Raw genomic sequence first — 24,180 nt, 5'->3', positions numbered from 1 at the left:
CATTCTTACAGGAGTAACGAACCTGTTCCCAGCAGCTGCTTAGAAGCCACTTGTGTCAAAGCGCCCCCCTTCTAGAATTTCACCCTTTCAGGGTATCTTCTAGTCATTTTTGCTGTGGAAAAAAGCCTGTAGGCTTCTATACGGTATTGCCAGCAAAAGCTGCCAATTTCCTCCACAGTGGTGCCCTGACAGAGGGGCTTTACTGCATACAAAAATGCGGTAAAACCAGGGCCGGTGCAAGGCACCGGAGCGCCCCAGGCGAGTCGGGGTGGGGGCGCCCCGGTGCCGGGGGGAGGGAGGGGGGGTGGTACCTGTGTAAAAAAATTGCTGCGCATAGCGCTAGTTATTTGCTATTCACTACAGGGACCCCGCCGGCCGCAGCCAGCTTTATACACATGACGGCGCCACAGGTACCCCTACGGCACGGACACCCCTGACCGCCACAGCACTGCAGGGACGCCGGGGCAGCAATTTTTTTACACAGTTCGCTGGGGGTGAGGGGCGAACTGCCGCCCTCCAGGTGCCGGCGCCCTAGGCAAATGCCTAGAGCTGCCTAGTGGTGGCGCCGGCCCTGGGTAAAACCCCCTATAACGGGGTTTTAAAGCATTTTTGGTTTAGAGCAGGGGTAGCCAACTCCAGTCCTCGAGAGCTACCAACAGTTCACATTTTCTAGATCACCTAGCTGAGGCACGGGTGTATTCATGACTAACTTATACATTATAAATGATCCATAGGTGGAGCTAATTACTTCACATGTGATTCTGTGAGGAGACCTGGAAAACATGCACTGTTGGTAGCTCTCGAGGACTGGAGTTGGCTACCCCTGGTTTAGAGCATCCTGCCCTCTGTGCATGCAGGATACCTTCCTCCCACCCACCTGTTCTGCCCACCTCACCGCACAAACTAATCATTTTTTTGCAGGTGCGTAGCCACAGTCCTCTGCTAACCACGCCCCCTCATGGTTGAATACGGTCACTAGGTCTACAAGCCTTAGGTCGACAGCAATAGGTTAACATGCATGAAGGTCAACATGACTGTAGGTCGACAGGGTCATTAGGTCAACACAAGCATTAGCATACCTCCCAACATGACCCTCTCCAGGAGGGGCACAATGCCCTGCTCCTGGACTTTCCTCTTAATGTGTGATTGCCCTCATCTGTGTTGAACAGGTAAATTGCTAAGAAAGATGCTTTAACACAGGTGATGGAAATTATAAATTAAGAGAGAAGTGCAGTAGCAGAGCAATGTGTCCTTCCTGGAGAGGGACATGTTGGGAGGTATGCATTAGGTCGACATGGGGAAGGTCAACAGTCAAAGGGTCAACATGGTCGATTTGGTGCCCAAAATCAGGGAGGAACTTTTATGCAATTCAGAACACAAGAAATACGATGGTGGAAAAAAAAAGTTGTGCCTTATTTTGGGATCTGAGATTGGCAGGAAGACCTGAGCCAGGATTGGTACATAATTTTGGAGGCATGGCCTAGTGGGAAGGGGCGTGAACTATCCCTGTGAGGTCATGCCCCATTTTTGCCGCTGTGGGGGCATGGCTAGTAGCTCTGTGAGCTGCTGGCTATGTCCCTAGCCCTATCAGGCTGCAGGAATAGATGATGTGTGCATGCGCACAGCGTCTATTCGCGGGTGATGGGGGGGGCTCCCAACTGCCCCCCCACCACGGGACACTGCCCTCCCAGGGCATAACGCCGGACTGTCCCAAAAAAACAGAAAAGCGGGACAGTTGGGAGGTATTATTCCAGGGATACAAACAGGTGTCTTCTTTGACATAGCCACAATAACTGTTTGATAAATGAGATGCAAAATGTTAAACTTCCTTCAATAAAAGTGACAAAAAAAGTTTTCTTGCTGCTTAGCTTTCCTCTGCACTTACATCTCCCTGTAGTGTGCTCATTGCACCACCAGAGGGTGCTGCATAGATGTAAAAATTCCTGCACTTCAATAGCTTCACATAGGTCTTTATTCAGATCTGATCGCAGTACAAATTTGTTTGGAAAATGGTCATAACCATGTGCACTGCAGGTGGGGCAGATGTAACATGAGCAGAGAGAGTTACATTTGGATGAGTTATTTTGTTTCTGTGCAGGGTAAATACGGGCTACATTATAACTGCAATTTAGATTTCAGTTTCAACACACCCCACCCAAATCTAACTCTCTCTGCACATGTTACATCTGCCCCACCTGCAGTGCACATGGTTTTTCCCATTTTCCAAACAAATTTGTACTGGGATCACATCTGAATAAGGGCCATAGTGTTAGTAGTGGGATGCGGTCACTAGGTCAACAAGCATCAGGTCGAGAGTCATTAGGTCAGCCATTATAGGATGACAGTAACTAGGTCTACACATAAAATAGGTCAACATGGATTAGGTCAACATGATCATTAGGTCGACACAATCATTAGGTCGACATGGTAAAGGTTGACATGAAAAAGGTTGACACATGTTTTTCCTGTTTTTTTCTAAAAAAAGTGGTTTTTCATACTTTACTATCCAAGGGGGCGTAGAATGAGAATAAAATAGTGTGCCGAGCGTACCGAGGCACCGTGCTCGAAGCATGGCGTGTGCACCGAGACAGGAGAGGGGACACGGTACACTTGTACGGTGTCCATGTCGATCATATTGCCTGTCCCTGTGGTTTAGCTTACTGTGTGTAGGACTCACTACATTAAATTTTAGAGAATGGATGACGAACCACAGAAGCCAATCTGCAGGCCATGGAATCAGGTATGTTGAATAAACCAGTGGCCTGACGCTGGGTTCACATGGGACACCAAATATCCACATTGCGTTGCAGACTATTGATTGGATACCGCAAAATATTCGGGGTGGCAACCATCAATTGGATCTATGTAAGCGTGAGTCCAATTAGATCTTTGAGTGCCAAGAGAATTGGCCAAAATAGGTGTGATACTTGGCAAGCAAACACTTATATTCATTTCATTCATTCATATAATGTAAACATTACAGGTCATAATGACCTGTAATGTTTACATTATATAGGAAATATAATCTCTTGTTACTGTTGGCACTCACAGGGTTAAGCTGGATACCCCCCCCCCCCCCCCCGAGGCCTTAACGAGCATAGTATGCGCAGTTTTTCGTCATAACATAAGTAGTACACGCCACAATTAAGTGTTATATTTTTGTCCATTTTTATTTAAAAACACGGTGTGCTTTAAAGAATTTACAAATGATAAATATACTAAAAAGAGAAAATAGTGTCAAAATATAATAAGTATTGTAAAAGTGCCCATACATGTGTGGTTTGCGGCACATACTTTTTGAACTAACTCCCAATCACATCGCATAGCATTGCACGATGCCATCAGGACCAAAACGCATGCAATGATCGCACCGTGTATATAGATATGGATCCGATATGATTTCCCGGCGGTCGGGATCCCGGCGGTCGGAATCCCGACACTGGAATCCCGACCGCCGAAATCCCGACAAGGGGGGGACATGGATCGCCCCCCCTTGCGGGCTCGCTGCGCTCGCCACGCAGCGGGCCCGGTGCCTCGCTACGCTCGGCACGCTATTTTATTCTCCCTCTATGGGTGTCGTGGACACCCACGGAGGGAGAAAGTTTCGGGATTTCGGCGGTCGGGATTCCAGTGTCGGGATTCCGACCGCCGGGATCCCGACCGCCGGGAAATTAACCGCATCCCATAGATATGTATATGTAATATGTTTTGATAAGTTTGGTATGTATAGATGTTGTCTTGATCCAGGTATTAAAGCAGGCACATCTACCACCCAGATGCCTGAGAAGACTGGCGCTGTGTTCTAGACATTGTTTCTACCAGCGGTGTAGTCCGCAGTGTGCAAGTCCAGCAGTCTCCCAACACCGCTATCCCCGTGACTGTACTCCACTCCCTGCCTATCAACTAATCCGCTTCCACTCCTTCCTATACAGGGCCGGTGCCAGGTACGGCACCGCCCCAGGCGAGGCGGGGGGGAGAGCGCCCCGCCGCCGCTCACCTGTTCCGGGGGGACCGCACAATCCGCTGCGCGCTGCTGCACACCGGGGGAGACTTTGCAAGGCACCCCGCAGTCCTTCAGCTTCAGCCGGAGGGCGCAGTCCACCGTCAGAGCCTTCTCCTCCAACAACCAGTACACCAAGTGCAGCCTGAGCCAGCACGTGCTGCGGGAGACCTGGGAGCTGCTCGGCCTGTTCCGTGCCCTGGGCCAGGGGGGTGTGTACTTTGCCCCGGACAGGCAACTGGTGGTGTTGGTGGCAGGGCCGGTGCTAGGTACGGCACTGCTCCATAATAGGGGGGGACTGGAGCCTTGCGCTGCTCACCTGCTCCGGGAGGGGGGGGGGGATGCGACCGCTGAGTCGCCGTTCCACGACAGGGGGAGAAGAGTTGCGGCAGAGGAAGGGGAGGGGATGCGGCCACCGCTGCCGAGACACTCCAATAAATGCAGGGTGTGGGGATGGTGCGGGCGCCGCTGCGCTCACCAGACGCAGGGGACCTGGCTCAAAGGGGATTGGGGACAGTGCGGGCACCGCTGCACTTACTAGGCACCATGAAGGGGGCTCCCAAGTGCCGCCCTCCAGTGGCCGGCGCCCTAGGCAAATGCCTAAAGCTGCCTAGTGGTGGCGCCGGCCCTGTTCCTATAAGTATACTGGGTAAGTAAGGCCAGTTGCCAGTACTATCTCATCCTGAGTGTAATACCTGCATGGTGTCTCTGTTTCTAAACTTCTTTTTCCTGTTCCTTACAGGTCCTGTGTCATCTCCAGCAAGCAGCTGCCTGGCTCCATAGGTGTTTTGCCATCGATACTATTCACCATTGGTGTTCCACCATCAATACTACTCACCATCATTGTTCCGCCATCAATACTTCAAATCCATTGGTGTGTCCATCATCAACCTTCATCACCATCGATGCTCCTTCATTTATACACATTACCATCGGTGCCTCCTTCATCGATATCCATGACCATCGGTGCTCTTTCACCACTCCTCATCGCCAAGGATGCTTCCATCATCGATACTTACCGCCATCGGTGTCTTACATCAATACTTTCACCATTGGTGCACCAGCGATACTTCTTATCATTGGTGATCCCACTGACAATGTTCCTCACCATCGGTGCTCCCATATCGTGACCCAGCTTCAGTGGTATCTACCAGGTCCACAGCGGTCAGTATTCCATTGTTGACATTTCATCTGCATTGTTGTGTTCATTCTGGACTACCTCAGTGTCTTTACACTGCACCAGCTATCCTTCAGTATTTATATATGCTCTGGACTTCATCAGTGTCATTGCAATGCATCAGCTTGCCTTTAACCATCTATGCCAGATGTCCTCAAACTATTTTGCGCTGGGACCCCATCAGACGATAAAAATGATTAAGGGACTCCAGCACAAAATGATGCGAGCATCTGAGGTAACAGCCAATTGAACCAATTTTTTTAGACTCCTTGAATCACTAACAGAGATCAGAGCAGTTATTAGCCAGTTGGTCAGCAACATGGAGTCGCGACCTCATGTTGAGATGGTTGGGATCCACATTGGGGTCAGGACCCACAGTTTGAGAACCGCTGATCTATGCTATAATATATTGTTGGACTTCATCAGTGTTCTTACACTGCAGCTATTACCACCTTGCGATTACCAATAATGCATATCTTTTATTGCCTGTGATTACCTGCTGTTCCTATACCATTCTTCAAAGTCTTCAGTTTCTAGTATCGTCTTCTGTGGTCAATAAAGACTTTACATTTAACTTTTGTGATCACGTCTTAAGCTAATGTCCAGGGTGTCTCTGGCATGCACAGCACCCTCATTAAATCTCCTCAGATCCAGTACCAGCCAGCCCCTACTCCTGTGGTTATTTCCAGCCAGGATCTGACCACAGGCGTGACAGATGTTTTAATACATCTTGCCCCCCTTCTTTTTCATGCATAATTATCAATCTATATGCTTTTGTTTCCATATTAGTCATTTTGCTATTGAAGCTCTCCCCGTAATTAGGTGTGTTGTCTTATACGGACACACTTATCTGTTATAGCCCTACGTGAGAGTAGACATTATGGATGCATTTAAGAGTAAGTATTGGCCGCTATTGTACTCCGTAGACTGGATGGCACAATGTGCTTACAGTGGAAACAGGAAGATGCCTTGCTTCCAGTTATGCTGCCATTGGCGGTGGAAGCCGTAGTCGCACGGGTGGGCTAATTGGCATGCTTTAAAAGTGGTGCAGGATTGACATGAGTCAGTATGCTTTTGGATGGCTACCTACTCTAGCTGCTGTTAGACCTTTGAACGGTATTATATTGAAGCTTGATAATGGTCTTGTCTGACCGAAAGGTTGCTGCACTTCTGATGTACCTACTTTGAACTTTGAAGATTAGGTTAATTGCATACTAATGTTTGATGAGTGCCTAATTCTTCATCAAAATGAAAATGGGATCGCAGAAATGATGTCCACCATAGAGCACTGAGCACAGCACTGAGCCTGTGAGGTCTCCTAAAGAGTAATGTACAAAGGGACAGACACAGGCTTTTCATGTAATGAACCCCCACCCTGCATTTACCCATTGACCAAGTTTATACTGCCTTTGTTTTGACAGTGTAATATTCTCCCTTGCAGTTTGCAGCCAGTAATGACAAGTGGGATCGGGTCCCCCTGTCTAAAGTGACCGAGGCCCCCCGAAGGCTTAATCTTCCCCTGCACTCCAGCAGTTACCTTTATGTCTTGATAAAGGAGTTGCATCCAAAACGTTGATGTCCCACCTGTAGGTAGTTCTTGGCTGGAAGTAACCACGGAAATAGGGGCTGGCTGGTAATGGAACCAAGGAGCCTTGATGTACTGGGCATGCCAGAGACCCTCAACAGAAGCTAGACATAATCACAGAGTAAAAGATACAGTCTTTATTGACCACAGCAGACAATATCAATAACGGTAGACTTTGGATAATGATAAGGTATTGCAGGTAATTACAGGCAGTAGAAGATATGCATTGATAGTAACAGCTTAGATGGTAATAGCTGCAGTGTTGGAACACTGATGAAGTCCAACAACATATAGTAGCAGAGTAGCTGGTGCAGTGCAGTAACACTGATGGTGTCCAGATCTTATATGGTGGTCTGAGGATAAACTGGTGCAGTGTAAGAACACTGAAGAAGTCTAGAATATAATAACAATAATGCAGTTGGTAAGTCAGAGATGGAATACTGACCACTGTGGACCTGAAAAATACCACGGAAGATGGGTCATCATATGGAATCCCCGATGGTGGGAAACATCGACCAGATGATCACCAGGGAAGGAGACAGTGACTGATGCAGCACCGATGGTGATGGATTTTGATGGAGAACACTGATGGTGGTGGATATCGATGAAGGATGCATCTGCAGATATGAATATGCGCATATGCAGGCAAGAACCATCTGTTCCCAGGTGCGAACACGATGGGTATGGAATGGATAAGAATCGGCCCCTAAGGCCCATTTATTTTTTTGGGTAGAATTGATTTGTCTAAGGCTTTGACTCTCCTGCTGAGTGGAGTTTGGGCTAGACTGCCTTGCAGGGAGAGCCACCTGTGGGATAGGTGGTGTTCCCCACCAGTGTTGCTCAGGTCTGTGGGCATACTCTTGGACAGGAGAAAGCTTTGAGGTTAGTGATAAATTACACAATGATGGAAGTTCCAAACTGAGGCACAACCCAAATAAGATGGTATGTAGAACCGGAAGTTCCTATGATTCTTCCACTTCCTAGTATCTCTGTGAGTTCTCTATTTAACAATTCATGTTGAATTAGGCCCATTGTTCCAAACAACCAACTAGTTTGCTAATAGATATTACCAGTGTGTAGGAACCAATGATAATTGATTGATTGCTTCTACACAAAAATGATAGAAAAAATGGTTGGTCCATCACTCCAGTGTAGGAAGAAAGTTTTTATATTTCACCAAAATATAATAAAGGTTAACGCAATCCTTTATGTTGTGTTTTATGCTACATAGAAATGTCACATGTGTGATGATGGCCAGCTTATCTGTGGGATGTATGTAGAAAGAAACTACCTTGATTTCAGAGCATAGTAGGCATCCATTTTGTCTGAGCCTAATTTCTCTTGGTTGGCTTACCTAATTTATGCGATGTATATGAAATGGCTGCAATTCATTTTTAGACAGTAGGAATGCTGGCCCTTTTGTTAGCATTTTACTCACATACAACCACTCCCAGCAACTTCTCATTGGCACTGCCCCCCAGAGCCAGATATATTGTTTGAAAAGTGATAAAATGAAAAGTGATAAATGACCAACTAACTGGCATGTTTTAAACCAAACCTGTAACATGGAAGTTAGGATCTGATTTGCTGGTACTCTGTATCTCTCCACTTTATCATTTTTTAAGGCATATTACATCTCACCCCCAATAAGGAGACAGGGATTACTAACTGGATTGAGAAACCAATGCAGCCACTCTCTGCAGCACTGGTTCCAACTGACATCCAGGACTGGCAACAGAAATCGTAAAGATCGGTACTAAAGGTGCCCATACACTGCTGGGACACCCTATACCCTGCAAGTCGCCGTGACGCACGCATGCAATCCATTGTGATGGATGACATGCGTCCCTGCTTCCCGCCCGCCACGCCGCCTGGAGGGAGGTTCCAGAACGGGTGGTCAGACGGCATGGGAGCGTGCATCGTACTCGACATGTCAGGGAGAGGCGATTTGATCCAATTTAACGGGCTGATTGGTCGCAATTGGCCGAAACCTGACCAAATAGCCTCAGTGTATGGGCACCTTTATATAATAGGTAGGGCCCCCCCCCCTCCTTTATTGGGAGGCATTAGGAGTCAAGCAGAGCCCCCTCTTTGTCTGGATCTGGGACCAAGGCTAGATTAAGGGCCTCATGGGCCTGGAGCTGAAAATGTTCATTATGAGAAGTGGAGGAGGTGAGGACAATGCCATCTCGGCATTTAGAACCCATACATTATGGCATAATTGTGTGTAGGAAATAGAAATGCAATTTGATTACTGGATGATTTATGGCAAACCATATGGCAGTCTTGTGATCATCATGCTGTCATGGTGTAATATTCGGGTTACCTTTGCTTGCAGCCGGATGATTCTTCTTCCCGCAGGTTCTTTTCTCCGCCGATTGGGAAGACCCACCTCCGTAAGAATCAGAGCAAGACGTGCGGCCAGATACAACTGTAATATTTATTTAGTGCAAATAGGACACAAATATACAATGTGTACCTAACACAATGGGTTTGTTAACAACTTACTTATCAAAGAACCAATTTCCCCAATAATCTCCAGTATACTGGGGAGTGAATAAACTGACCCCGCTGACCGCCAACTGGGTCCTGGCAGGCGACAATCTACCCACTCGACTATGCTGTACCCAAACAAATGACGCTAGGAGCTAGTACAATAATCTATGAGGTAATTAACATATCATGTAACACAGACAAATTACAACGCATCACATAACAATCAAACTGACACAGTGGATGTATCACCACATTAATATCCTGACTGGCATACACCCTGGCGAAATATTTCCGGATGGACAAGGTAATCCAGTATTAGGAATAGGGGAAAAAGTTGAAGTTCGGCAATGATCAGTTTTAACCACAAGATGGCAGTGTTTCTAAAGCTGAACTACTGTGATGCAGAAATAATAGCATTTAGCAACTTGGGGAATTGTGACAAATTTCCCTGAGGCTGCAGGTACGCAGGGGATGGAAAAAACAGGAACTAGGCAGATCCGGATGAGGAAATAGGGGTCCTTCCCTTGTTCACAGGGATAGAGGTGTTAGTGGTAGGGGGGTGCTTACTGGGAGTCCAGCTTGGGAGCTCCTACAGACGGTCACTGCGGCTTGAGGACAGTCTACGTTGGTGGCAGGGAGTGAGGTCTGGGATTTCCAGCCTGGGCGCTGGGACAACAGGTGCCCGTGGGTCTAGGGTTCCCTCCGTTGGTGACAGGGAGTGGTAATGGGGGTTCCAGCGGGAGCCTTTGCATGGACAGTACCTGAGGTGCTGGAACAAGATGCGGGCTCCTGCCCGTCACGACCTGGTCCCCGTCCGTCTGTAGGGCTGGCGCTGGTCTCCTTTTCTTCTGCAGGGGCACTCTAGTGTGGGCGCTGCGATTGCAGCGTTGCCACACTCAGACGCGCCGCTCCTGCTCTGTCTCCGTCCCGACTCACGATCTCCCCGGCGTCTTCGGCTCCTGCCGCCTCTTCCCCGGGTCTCGCGCTGCAGGCTGATCACCTTCTCTCCAGCTGCGGCGTCTCTCTCGCTCTCCGACCTCCGTCCTTGCTGCGCACTCTGGTCTTCGTCTTCCTCGCTCCTCTCCACGCCGTCCTGCTCTGCCGCTCACGTGTCCACCGTCTCCTCCCCTCTTCTTCACATCCGGCCCCTCCTGATTCGCTGGTTCAGGCTGTCAGTCAGCCTGGCCGCCCTGACTTCGCGCGCTCCTGGTTAACCCCTTATTGCTGGGTTATGCCGCGCAGCAATACAGCGTCTGTGGCAAACCTAATTGGGGGTGCTACACGCCACCCTACTTAAATGATGCCAGTCCTCGGGCATCGACTGGATCGGCGATGAATGTCTATCGGAAAGTCTCTGGCTGGCTGCCTCTAGGGCCCAGCCGGCCGTCTGCTACATCTAAAGTACACAACAACAACTGCACGGCAATATATACAACTTTAAGCGGTACAGCTGGTACCAACGGCACTACTGTCGGTACCGAAGGGGCGGCACGCCTCGCGTGCTCCTGACCGAACGTCTCACTCCGATCTCCGGAGGTGCTATCTCAGCGGGTTCGGGTGTGGGTGCTTCGACTCTCGGGCGGGTCAGCAGCGGTGGGTTCGGAGGTAGTGGCGTAGGCCATCCCACACTTAGCATCAGTGCCAACGGATCTCGGGTCCACATTGCAACGGGATCTTCGTCCTCTGGGCTATCCTTGCTGCTAGACTGGGAGGCGACTGGGGTCTGGTTCGGGTGGATCTTGATCTGATTGCGGTGGATCCACTGAGAGTGGGTCCCATCGCACTTGGCAATGAGGTAGACTGCCGTCGCGTCCTGCGGTTCTCTTGTCACCACATAGGGGTCTGGTTCCCATTTAGCATCGAGTTTACTTCTTGGGCGATTATTCCTCTTGAACACTAGCGTGCCGACGGGTATGAGCTCGGCGTGTGCATTCTTGTCGTAGTTGGTCTTCTGGCGATACCTCGTTTGCTCTGACCTCTGGTCAACCAGGGCCCTAGCGTCTGCTAGTCTCGACTGGTGTTCCTGTACCCAGGGAACGTACGGTTCGGGGTGGCCCGGGGTGTCTGGAATGTTCAGGCTGAGGTCTGCTGGCAGCTGCCCTGGGCGCCCGAATAACAGGAAGTACGGAGAGTATCCGGTGGAACTGTGTGTCGTGTTGTTGTAAATAAACGTCAATTCTGCCAGCAGCGTGGGCCATTCAGACCGCTTTTCTGTCGATACGGCCCTTAGTAGGTTGATGAATGTCTGGTTCGTTCGTTCGCACAAACCATTAGTTTGGGGGTGATACGGGGTCGTGTGGATCTTCCTGCACCCGTATAGCTCACACAATTCCCGGAAGAGAGCGGATTCGAAGGACGGTCCCTGGTCCGTCAGAATCTGTTGAGGGAACCCGTATGGTCTGACGAAGGCTCGCCAAAACACTTCGGCCGTGGTCCGGGCGGTGAGGTCCCGGACTGGGAGCACCACCGCAAACTTCGTATAATGATCTACGATAGTAAGGGCATAGTTGAACCCGGATCGGCTGGGCTCCAGCTTCACGTGGTCTAGTTCCACTAGTTCCAGCGGCCGACTGCTGCTGATAGGGTTAAGGGGTGCCTTCTCTTGCTCCGTGGCCGGCTTCCGTACTGCACAGTTTACACAGGCTCTACACCACTCTTCTACGTCCTGTCGGAGGTTGTGCCAGTAGAACCGTTGTCTTAGATTGGCCTCTGTTTTCTGGAATCCAAAGTGCCCAGACTGGTCGTGGTACGCCCGTAACACGATGTTGATGGCCGACCGGGGAATGACTAGTTGGTACCGTGTACAATGCGACTTTGGGTCGATCCACCGGCGGTACAGCAAACCCCGAATTACTTCTAGTTTTTCGCGTTGCCTCCACAGTTGGGTGAATTCTGCTGGGGCCGCTCCTCTCTCATCCCTTCCGGGGCTCGTGTTGGTGTTTAGGAAAGCCTTGATCTGCTGGAGATGTGGGCATTGTTGCTGCCACCCTCTCCATTCTTGATCGGCGGCCTCTTCCTCTCTGCTGGCGGAGACTGCGTTTACTTCTGGGGTTGGAGGGTTTTGAGTGGGTCTATTGAAGGTCGGTAGCTCGACGTGCTCCCGATCATCTTCTATTTCTCCTTCCGGGGGTAGGGGTAAGCGTGAGAGGGCGTCCGCGTTGGTGTTGCAGCGTCCACTCCGATACTCCACTCGATACTGGTAATTGGCCAGACGCGATGCCCAGCGTTGTTCTAAGGCGCCCAGGCGAGCGGTCGCTTGGTGTGCGAGAGGATTGCAGTCGGTGACTGCCACAAACGGGGTAGCGGCTAGGTAGTCCCGAAATTTTTCGGTCACCGCCCATACCAGCGCCAGGAACTCTAATTTAAACGCACTATAGTTAGCGTCGTTTCGCTCTGTTTTTCTCAAGCTTCGGCTGGCATAGGCGATGACCCTCTCTTGCCCGTGCTGCGTCTGGGCCAACACTGCCCCTAAACCCTGTTTACTGGCGTCCGTGTATAATCGGAACGGTAGGTTGTAGTCTGGGTAGGCGAGGAGGGGCGCCTTCGTCAGTGTCTCCTTTAGCTGGTCGAATGCGTCTTGGCGGGGTTTAGTCCACTCTATCGCCGTTTTCCGGTGGTAGTCATCCTTGGGGATTCCCCGGAGGGTCTCTGTCAGCGGGGTGGCGATCTTTGCGAAATCCTTCACGAATCGCCTGTAATATCCCACGAAGCCCAAAAACTGTCGGATGTCTTTGACAGTCCGGGGTGCGGGCCAGTCCGCGACCGCCTTGATCTTCTCTGGGTCGGGGGAGACGCCTTCAGAGTTGACAACATGCCCCAGATACTGGACTTCCGGCTTGAGGAGGAAACATTTGCTGGGTTTGAGTTTCAGCCCGTGCCTGGTTAGCTGCTGGAATACTTCTCGGAGATGTCCCAAGTGGGCCTCATAACTGTCGGAGAAAATGATGATGTCATCTAGGTAAAGGAGCACTGTCTCGAAATTTCTGTGGCCCAGACAGTGCTCCATCACCCGCTGGAACGTGGCTGGGGCGTTGCAGAGTCCAAAGGGCATTCTGTTGAACTCGTACAACCCCATCGGTGTGATGAAGGCCGTCTTCTCCCTATCGGCTTCGGCCACCTGGACCTGCCAGTATCCGCTGGTTAGGTCCAATGTAGAGAAGAATTTTGCTGACTTGAGGGCCGTGAGTGATTCCTCTATACGAGGGAGTGGATAGGCGTCCCGATGGGTGATGCTATTCAGCTTCCGGTAATCCACACAGAAGCGTAGTTGTCCATCTTTTTTCTTGACTAGCACGATGGGTGCGGCCCAGGGACTGTGGCTCTCCCGGATGACGTCGCTCTTCAACATATCCTCCAACATCTGCTTCACCGGTTGGTACAGTGCTGGGGCTATGGGTCGGTGTCTCTCGCGTATGGGGCCGGCATTTCCCGTGGGTATTGGATGTCGGATTCCTTCCACTATCCCTATTTCGGCCGGGTCTTTGCTGAAAGCAGCAGCGTTTTCTCTCACCACCTCTAGCACTCCCTCCCGGTGTCGGTCGCTAGTGGTGGCATCTCCCACTTGAACTCCTGTCCACCAGGTCGCTGGTGTCGTCCCCTGCTCCTCCAGTGCCACGAGTTGTTCCGCGGCCACGGCGGGGTACATGACGTCCTGGAACGTGGTCCACCACAAGGTGGCCAGTGGTTGATTCCGATACAGTTTCACGGTGCGGTTGTGGGGATTCAGCACGCGCACCGGGACCCTTCCGTTCTGTACTTTCACCAGGGCGCTGGCCACCACCAATTCTTGCCGCGCTGAAATCACGCAGTTCTCTATCAGAGCTTCATATTCACACCCGCTGGGTCCACATCGGGTCTTCCCCCACAAGATCGTCTCTGAGTTGGGTGCAAGCTTGATGGGCCTACTCTCCGTCAGGCGGACCCTTCCGATTTCTCCCGTCCTTCGGACGAACCTTTGATGACCTTGCAGTACCTTGATCGTCTTCTGGAGGATCGAAGTGGCTGGCGGTGCAGTCTTGGTCAATTCGCCCCGCAGGATGGTCACTAACTCTTCAGGGCATTGCTGGAGGATATTCATGCCTAATATAACGGGGGCCACTTTTCCTTCTCCACTCGTGGTTACCAGGTACCCTTGCTTGGGCAGACAGGTCTGTCCGATTTTCAAGTCTGCCTCCCAGTACCCTGTACACGAGATCCCCAGGCCGTTACTTGCAATCAATTGTAGCCACGACGGGGGCGGTGCAAGTAGAGTTTCTCTTCCCCAGTGTTTTTGGAGGGTGGTCAGCTGAATTGTAGAGATTTGCGACCCTGTGTCTATCATCGCCAGCGTTTCTGTCCCGTTGATCAGAACCCTAATCATTGGGCATTGTCCGACATATTGGGGCCACCATTTCTCCGGGTCTGGATCTACTCCCGGTGTTCCCCCCGAGGTTCGGGCCCTGGCCTCGGGGTGTTGAAGTTTAAAGCCTCTGGGCGGTAGCAGTTTCGCTCTACGTGCCCCGGCTCTTGGCACCTCCTACATATGGGACGTCCTTGTCCGTCGAATTGGTCCGTGCTTCGTCGGCCGCTCTCTCTAGGGGGGTCCCAGCGATTTCCCGCCCCCCGGCGTCGTTCTGTCCTCCAATTCGGTTCTCTATCGTTATACGTCGGTGGCCGGGATTGCTGACGCATCTCCCTCTGCATACCTGCCATACCGATGGTGAGGCTCTCAATCTGCTTCTGCAGGATCTTAAACTGATCTTCCGGCAAATTCTGTGCGGCTTGTACTGCTGTCTCTTTGTCTTTCTTCGCCCCCTCTGGGCCGGGCGTGTGGGTTTTCCCCGGATACGGTGGTTCGTGGAAACCCAGCAGCTCAGGGTATTCCACCTCTTGTTCGGTGCGTTTGCCAATTACGCTAATTGCAGCTTCTTTAAAATCGGCGAATGTTGCGCCCGTCATTTGTCTCCGTAGTAAACGCAATTGTGCACGTGTGCTCTCCCTATTGGCGCCTTCGGTTAGCTGTACTGCCAATGTCTCGTCCGCATTTCTCATCTCTTCTGGGTCTATTGCTTGAATTGCTTTCCGCATTTCCTGCAGACTGAGGGCGTAGTCCCGCAGCGTCTCTCCGGTGTGTTGCTTCCTCCCGTAAAGTTTTAGTTTTAGCTCTGGTAAACTTTTCGTTTCAAATATGACCGACAGTTTCTTAAATATCTGTGCCACTTCCTTCTTTTGTTCGGGTGGCCATGAGATCACTTCTCGGAGGGCAGATCCCGTCAGTTGTCCTACCAGGATTTGGACTTTTTGCTGTTCGTGCAGTGTATATAGCATGAACGTCATCTCGATCCTATTCTTAAATTCCACGAACGTGGTATTTGGTGGCTTGTTCGTATCTCCGCTGTAGCTGGGTAGCCACGACGCCCCGAAATAGTATGGGAGCGTGATCGGTGTCGTCGGTGCTGCGGTGGCTTGGTCTGGTAGTCCGTTGCCCGGTGCTACTTCTCCTGCCGGTGTTGGTATTGCAGGTTGCACGGGTGGTTGAACGGGTGGTTGCACGGGTGGTTGCACGGGTGGTTGATCCATCTTCCTTACTCAGTTGTCTTCCCAACCTGATCCGGATCCTGTTCGGTATGACGCCAAGTGTAATATTCGGGTTACCTTTGCTTGCAGCCGGATGATTCTTCTTCCCGCAGGTTCTTTTCTCCGCCGATTGGGAAGACCCACCTCCGTAAGAATCAGAGCAAGACGTGCGGCCAGATACAACTGTAATATTTATTTAGTGCAAATAGGACACAAATATACAATGTGTACCTAACACAATGGGTTTGTTAACAACTTACTTATCAAAGAACCAATTTCCCCAATAATCTCCAGTATACTGGGGAGTGAATAAACTGACCCCGCTGACCGCCAACTGGGTCCTGGCAGGCGACAATCTACCCACTCGACTATGCTGTACCCAAACAAATGACGCTAGGAGCTAGTACAATAATCTATGAGGTAATTAACATATCATGTAACACAGACAAATTACAACGCATCACATAACAATCAAACTGACACAGTGGATGTATCACCACATTAATATCCTGACTGGCATACACCCTGGCGAAATATTTCCGGATGGACAAGGTAATCCAGTATTAGGAATAGGGGAAAAAGTTGAAGTTCGGCAATGATCAGTTTTAACCACAAGATGGCAGTGTTTCTAAAGCTGAACTACTGTGATGCAGAAATAATAGCATTTAGCAACTTGGGGAATTGTGACAAATTTCCCTGAGGCTGCAGGTACGCAGGGGATGGAAAAAACAGGAACTAGGCAGATCCGGATGAGGAAATAGGGGTCCTTCCCTTGTTCACAGGGATAGAGGTGTTAGTGGTAGGGGGGTGCTTACTGGGAGTCCAGCTTGGGAGCTCCTACAGACGGTCACTGCGGCTTGAGGACAGTCTACGTTGGTGGCAGGGAGTGAGGTCTGGGATTTCCAGCCTGGGCGCTGGGACAACAGGTGCCCGTGGGTCTAGGGTTCCCTCCGTTGGTGACAGGGAGTGGTAATGGGGGTTCCAGCGGGAGCCTTTGCATGGACAGTACCTGAGGTGCTGGAACAAGATGCGGGCTCCTGCCCGTCACGACCTGGTCCCCGTCCGTCTGTAGGGCTGGCGCTGGTCTCCTTTTCTTCTGCAGGGGCACTCTAGTGTGGGCGCTGCGATTGCAGCGTTGCCACACTCAGACGCGCCGCTCCTGCTCTGTCTCCGTCCCGACTCACGATCTCCCCGGCGTCTTCGGCTCCTGCCGCCTCTTCCCCGGGTCTCGCGCTGCAGGCTGATCACCTTCTCTCCAGCTGCGGCGTCTCTCTCGCTCTCCGACCTCCGTCCTTGCTGCGCACTCTGGTCTTCGTCTTCCTCGCTCCTCTCCACGCCGTCCTGCTCTGCCGCTCACGTGTCCACCGTCTCCTCCCCTCTTCTTCACATCCGGCCCCTCCTGATTCGCTGGTTCAGGCTGTCAGTCAGCCTGGCCGCCCTGACTTCGCGCGCTCCTGGTTAACCCCTTATTGCTGGGTTATGCCGCGCAGCAATACAGCGTCTGTGGCAAACCTAATTGGGGGTGCTACAATGGTGATGGGCCTGTTTCTATGTGGAGGCCTGGAGCTGCAGCTCCATCCACCCCAGTGCTAATCTGGCCCTGCCCAGGATTCTAACACCAGTAATCCCTCCTTGATGGTGGCACTGCTGACACCATCTCTATGATACAGTCCTTTTTATACTCAGTCCTTATCTACACTCTATTAGCGTGTGCAGCACTGTGCACACATCTGCTCCCCATACTGTCTCCTCTCGCTAGCATTAACCACTGCCATTAAGGGAACAAACTATTCAGAGGGGAATACATTAATAAGGGGCAGCTAAGTTTGAAGGACGTGCGGTGACATAAGAATGTTTTTGTAGCTTCACAAATACAGAGTCTCTGAGCCAGTCTCCAAACCAACTGCTCTACCCCTGGGATCAGCTTCTGGGAATTTGCGAGTGAAAAACAATGACATCACCACCTACTTATTTATAGAGAGGAAACAAAATATTCCAAAGATGTAGAAAAAAGTTCCGCATCTATAAAGAGGTCACATTATGACTTTTTAAAACATATATATCTTATCAGATCCTTGTATATTAATGAAAACTGATGGCACTATTATCTCTGTGAAACATGTCCAGTATGCCCAATATAAATATAGATATGTCCATGGGGGGTGTATGATATATGTAGATGATGTGGAAAGTAAATATTTACTAAAATAAAACCAGAAATATTATTATTTTCAATATATATATATATATATATATATATATATATATATAATTTAAGTGGTCAGGAGTTTAATAATACAGAACATTCAGTCTTAAGGTGCCCATACAAGGTACAATTATTGTATGCAATTTGGTCTAGATCGCATCGCATACATTTTGCAATGCAATGAGATACAATGCAATGCAATCTAGTACAAAAAGTATGTGCAGCACAGACTTTTTGAGCTGTGCAATGAGATGTTGGCAAGAGCGGGCATCTCAATGCACCCGGCAATTGTACAGTGTATCGGCGCCTTTAGAGATGTCAAGGTCTATGTATACGCTGAAAGCTTTGCCTTGTAGACAGTAAGGGGGCATTCAATTACCTGTAGAGTGTCCTGATTGCTCGACATGGAAAAAATATTTAAATGAATAGTCTTTCCCTGCGCTGCAAGGATTTTTACAGTAATTAGCTACAGAGTAAACCCTGTGGCTAATTGTATACCTCTCTATGGGCCTGTTTCTATAGTCCACATATATTGGGCAGCTTTATTTTTACCCTGCAATTTTTTACTGAGCAGCAGAAGTGGCAGCAGGCAGCTCCATGAAGGTGGCTCAGGCCTTGCAGTCCTATATAAATGTGTTTATATGTGTGTACATGTATATGTGTAAAATGTGCTGGTTTATTCAATGTTTCAAGGCCAAGCTGCCTTTTCATCAGGACACACAAAGATAACATGTGTAATAAACATGTGTATATAAAGAATAAAACAACCAATGAAAACTTAAGGGTGTACTCAGTCCCGGCGATTTGGACTGAGCTCCATGTATATCAAGATGTAATTAAAGAAGAAGGCTAAGTACAGCCTGCCCGGGAGCCGTGGCCAAATACACTGTGCAGACGGCCTCCTGCCAAAATGTTTTTGCCTGCACTGTTTTTTTGTCCGTGTGATAGAGATGCTGAGGGGCAGCATATTGCTATCACATGCTGTGTACATATGGGGCTAACCTAGGCGATATACGATGCAGTCACAATCACCTGGTAGAATCGTCTGCGGGTACACAGCTTTACTTTGCTCAGTGTGTCAGAGCCATACACCGAGTGATTGATGTCATCGATCGACATCCAGCTAGCACATTGCTTGCTGGCAGGGCCGCCATCAAAGGGCTGCTGGGGGATCCGCTGTCCCGGGCCAGGCCACTCAGAGGGAAGGGCCCGGACTGGTGCCGATCATTCTTCCACCCCTCAGTTCCTAGTCTCTCTCCAGCAGGCGCGGATATAACCCCCCCCCCCCCAGATCAGCTAGATGAATACTAGCTGGCTACGCATCTAGAGCGCCAGACTGTCCTGATGGAGTCACTCACTCCGCACCCACTGACACACTGCTGCTACGGCTCTTCCTCCTGGCTTCTACTTGTTCTGCCGGGTCCACTGGCAGCAAGTGCAGGGAGGTGATTCCCGGTGCACAATCCCCAGTATACATGTATATACTGAGACTGCAGACGCAGCCTCAGTACATCACAAGTGTTTGAGCGGGTCCTGCAGCAGGCGGGGATGGGGTTGCTGTTTTAGAAGGCTGTATACATCTGGCAGCCCCTCCACCGACCACGCCTCCCTCCATCTGAAGCGCCACCATGATCTTGCATTTCCTCTCCATGGCCCTTATTCTGGTTGGTGCGGTAATATCCGCGTGCGTTCGTGCCGCCGATGTTTTGTGTCTGCGCATGTGCAGAAGCGTCTCTGCGCATGTGCGAGCGGGGCGTACGGCCAAATCCCGCATGAAATGTGAACACTCCGAACAGGGGGTGGAGAGGGGCGTGAAGGGCTATTTGGGCTCATTACCATATGCATATGCCCCGCGTTTCATGGGGGTTCCCATGCAAACGCTTGGCGTACTATGGTAATGCAGTCGTGACGCACGTGTAGGGGGCGGACATATGACATCGCCGGATGTCAGCTGCCCGCCCAGATCCCTGCTTTTGCACGGAAAAATGTCCGTGTGGTCTGAGGTTGCGGGAGCTGGTGGACCACTCGGTCCTGCATTCGATGGTCTGCGACCATCGAATGATGGGGGAGGTTTCCTGAGATGGAGGAGGCGTATTCCGTGAAAATTACACGCGCGGTCCGTTCGGCCAGCTTCTTACCGCGTACGGACGGAGTTGGCGATCCGTATGGAAGGCGGGGTTTCGCACGCACGGTCCTGGCCGCATATTCAGATCCGGCCGCACCGATCAGAATAAGGCCCCATGTGATGGTTCAAAGCATGGAGTCACTTAGGGCCCAAAACCATGTGCACTGCAGGGGGGCAGATGTAACATGTGCAGAGAGATTTAGATATAGGTGAGTTATTTTGTTTCTGTGCAGGGAAAATACTGACTGCTTTATTTCTACACTGCAATATAGATCTCACTTTGAAGAAAACCCCCACCCAAATCTAATTCTATCTGTACATGTTATATCTGCCCCACCTGCAGTGCACATGGTTTTGTCCATTTGAGAAGAAGTTTGCCTCTAAGAATGAACCAGAATAAGGCCCTTAATGCTTACACCGAGCACAGCACCTCAGAGGCAGACTGCTGGGTGATGTTGCGGTGACTGATGTTCATCATGTGACAGTCCTGTCCTGCTTCATTCAGTGACTGGGTGAGTCGCAGTGTTGTTCCTGGCTACTGCTGTATACTCATATATGTTTAATACATTGTGGGAGGAGGGTTTGTATATGTGCTGTATATGCAGACGGATTTTTTATACATATGTGTTGGGGGGGGGGTGCATATATAGGAGGGGTGTATTTTAAGGAGGAGAAAATACATAAACATAATATAAAATCCAAAATTATGTCTCAATCTACTAGATTAAGTTCCGGAACTTAATCTAGTAGATTGAGACATAATTTTGGACAATATGAACTTCTTGTGAACCTTTATTGGGAATTTTTATTTCTGTATTGCCCACCATTAAAATATATTTACAGTATGCTGTTTTTACCCACGGTTCCATTTTAAGAGGTTTTTTTCTGGCAAGAAAATCCCAGGTTGTGAAAAGATACCTTTACGAGTGTGGAAACCCTACACTTTAGTTATAATAAATAAATAAATAAATAATAATAATAAATAAATGGTCACATGCTAAAAGCTTTAAATGAGTGTTATTGTGCATGACCCATCAGCCACAATACTATCACAGACCAGAATGAAATGGCATGCTAAATAGACTGCAGGTGCATGTTGTATACTTGGATCTGTAAAGGGGTCTGTATATGTCCAAGCCCATCACTGTATTATTAGAACATTACAGTGCTGTATTTATACCAAAACTGTAAACATACAGTATTTAGGCCTGTTTATTTGTCATTGGACAAATCAATCTATCTGCATATACATGGTGCAGTTTGCAGATATCCATGAGATCCATTCATGTTTCCATTTCTGTCTGACTAGAATCATGCCCAATATGTCTACACAAGAATAAAATGGATACATCAGGAATATTGTTTCACTTGCCTCAGGCAGGCAAAGCTTAATGTAGTTGCCCAGTATCTATGGTATTCCCTGCTGCTCTGTTAAGCAGCATGTGACAGGGCAGACTCCCTACTGCCCCCACCACACCGCAGGACACTGCCACCAAAGGATTGGACGTGGGACAGTCCCAAAAAAATAGGACTGTCCCATGAAAATCAGGACAGTTGGGAGGTATTCTCCCATTTGGAATATGTTTAATAGGAATAATGTCGAGGTCGATAGTCAATAAATCAACACCATGGAGTTTCTATGCTGTGTAAGGCTTCTTCCCTGTGCTGCCTGGCTCTTTACAACGTCTATCTCAGCTTCTGCTCTGCGGACAACACTCTTTCTCAAGGCTCTGCATGTGGGAAGTATTAGGACAAAAGAGCATAAGAAGGGATCCTCACTCCACCTGAGTCCTTGGTCCTCTTCAGTGTAATCCTCCCCTGACCCTTGTAGCCCAATGGGTCCTTTCCTCTGTGATCTGGCAGAGATAGGGCAACTCAGTCGCTCCCTGTTTGCCCGGTGACAGCATTGGGGGGCACGACTATCAAGGAAAGCAATTGGGCCAGCCCAGCAGCGCTAATAGATAGAATAGAAGGATGTAATAGAAGGAGAGTGATTATCAGAGAAAGCAATCACACTGCTAGGCAGTCCCGGTGGGCGGCAGATTTGACTGGGGGGGGGAATAAATTATCACCTGCTTTTTTGATTTTCACAGCTAATTCATATAAGAACAGTTTGCACTTGACTGACATGTTATAAACATGCTAACTATGTAACATTGCCAAGCTGTCCGTCAGTCACTGGGGGAAATTTACTAAGCTCAAATGGCTACGAATAGGCGTACTCATAGCCATTCGTATGGAAATATGGCGTAAATTCGTATTTGTCAAATTCACTAAGGACGATTTACGTATGTATTTTTCCTTTTTCCAACTGATAATTGCATTCGTATTTGTATAGGTTACCAAATGAATACGCCATGGAAAGAATACGCATTTACTCCAATCAGGGTTGTTTTTACAGGGGGACAAGCCATGCAACTGCACGAGGCATCGCATGGCTTGTCCTGCTGTTGCACGGCAGCTGACACCACTCTTACAGAGTCTGTCACTATTTGGAGTGGTAGCACTGGTATAACAATGCTCCTGCAAACCCTGCGGTGGCTTGGGGGGGAGCCAGCACCAACAGAGTCTGTGGGGAGAGTCGAGATAATGCTGTGCAGGGCAGCCCAGGCAGTACAACATGCCTGATTACACAGGAGGACTCAGAGCGGGAGGGCAGAGCTACACGGACCTCAAGGAGGGGGCAGAGCTACATGGAACTCATGGAGGGGGCGGAGCTACCCTGGCTCAGGTCCAGAATAGTGCTCAAATTGCTGCTGGTGTCAGGGAGGGAGAGGAGAGGCAGCTCCACAACACATCTAGGGCCCACCCAGCCAGTGAGACTGCCCTCTGTTCCTATGGTAAAGTGAGTGGAGGGAATCATGTTTGTGTATTTATTTATAAAGCTGGGGGACCAGCAACATTCTAACCAAACTCCACCAACTCACCCCACTCTCCTCTCCATGCATAGCTAAACCCACAAGGTAGAGATGTGTCGTTCGTGAGTGAAATAGTTCTTTTAAACAGTTCTTTTGAAAGAGTGAGGGGTAGATTTATCAATTGGCGCTGTGGGGCATATGCGTTATCCCCGTGCGCTAAGGCAGGGGATAGCACTTCCCCTGATCTATCACACCCTTGATGCGGGTGTTTTGCGTGCATTGCTATGGGGGAGGAGGGATAACATATATACTGTATTTTAAATGAGCTCTTGGCTCATACCTTATTTATGAAGGGTCTGGGTGGCCACGTGCTCTTCCATTAACATGCAGTGCATAGCGCCAGATTTTACTGGCGCTGTGTAATCCAAAGGCACCTTTTTTTTAAATTCATTTCAAGTAACTTTATTGGTCCTCTCCCCAGCTGACAGTGTTCTCTCTCCCCGGCGCCTGCTGGTCCCCGCCGTCTGATGGATGTATCTGCGCATGCGCCGGTACACATTGCAAGGTAACCGGCACATGCGCAGAACTTGGCAGCAGGGGGGAGCGCACATCCGTTATGGGAGGAAGCGTATCCCCGTCGGCTGGGCATAACGCACTCCCATAACGTACACTAAACTAATAATACTTTCGGGCAAACTGCAGGTGAGCTTCACCACGATAAAGTGGTGAAGCGAACCTGCATGCATAAAGAACGTTATGGAGCTATTGATAAATCTACCCCTGAGAGAGCTGTTGCTCACTAAGAGGTGAACGGTAGTTCTTCTTGGAGGCCTATTGTGCTATGATATGTTCTACTGTTTTGTTTTCATACAATCGCTCCAAAAACCTAGCGAGGGGGAAACGGCATATGCAGGGGGTCAGTTGAATACTGACCCTGTGAGCTGTGACAGCGAGCAGGCAGCACTGCTCGCTGTCAGAGTTTACAAAAAGCATTGAATACACCCCAATGCATTTGCCTGAGCACAGCAGTGCCACCCATGGTAGCTTTGAGGTACTATACTGACTCAATAGGCTGTGTGTATGAGACAGTAAAATGATCAGTGAACTGTATGAATCAGTAAACTACTGAGACTGAGAGGAGTGAATGGAACTAGAATATAATTTAATATTTTAGAAAT

The sequence above is a fragment of the Crinia signifera genome, chromosome 1, assembly GCF_055691185.1.
Source record: "Crinia signifera chromosome 1, ASM5569118v1, whole genome shotgun sequence".
Classification (NCBI taxonomy): Eukaryota; Metazoa; Chordata; class Amphibia; order Anura; family Myobatrachidae; genus Crinia; species Crinia signifera.
This window is presented reverse-complemented; position numbering follows the sequence as displayed.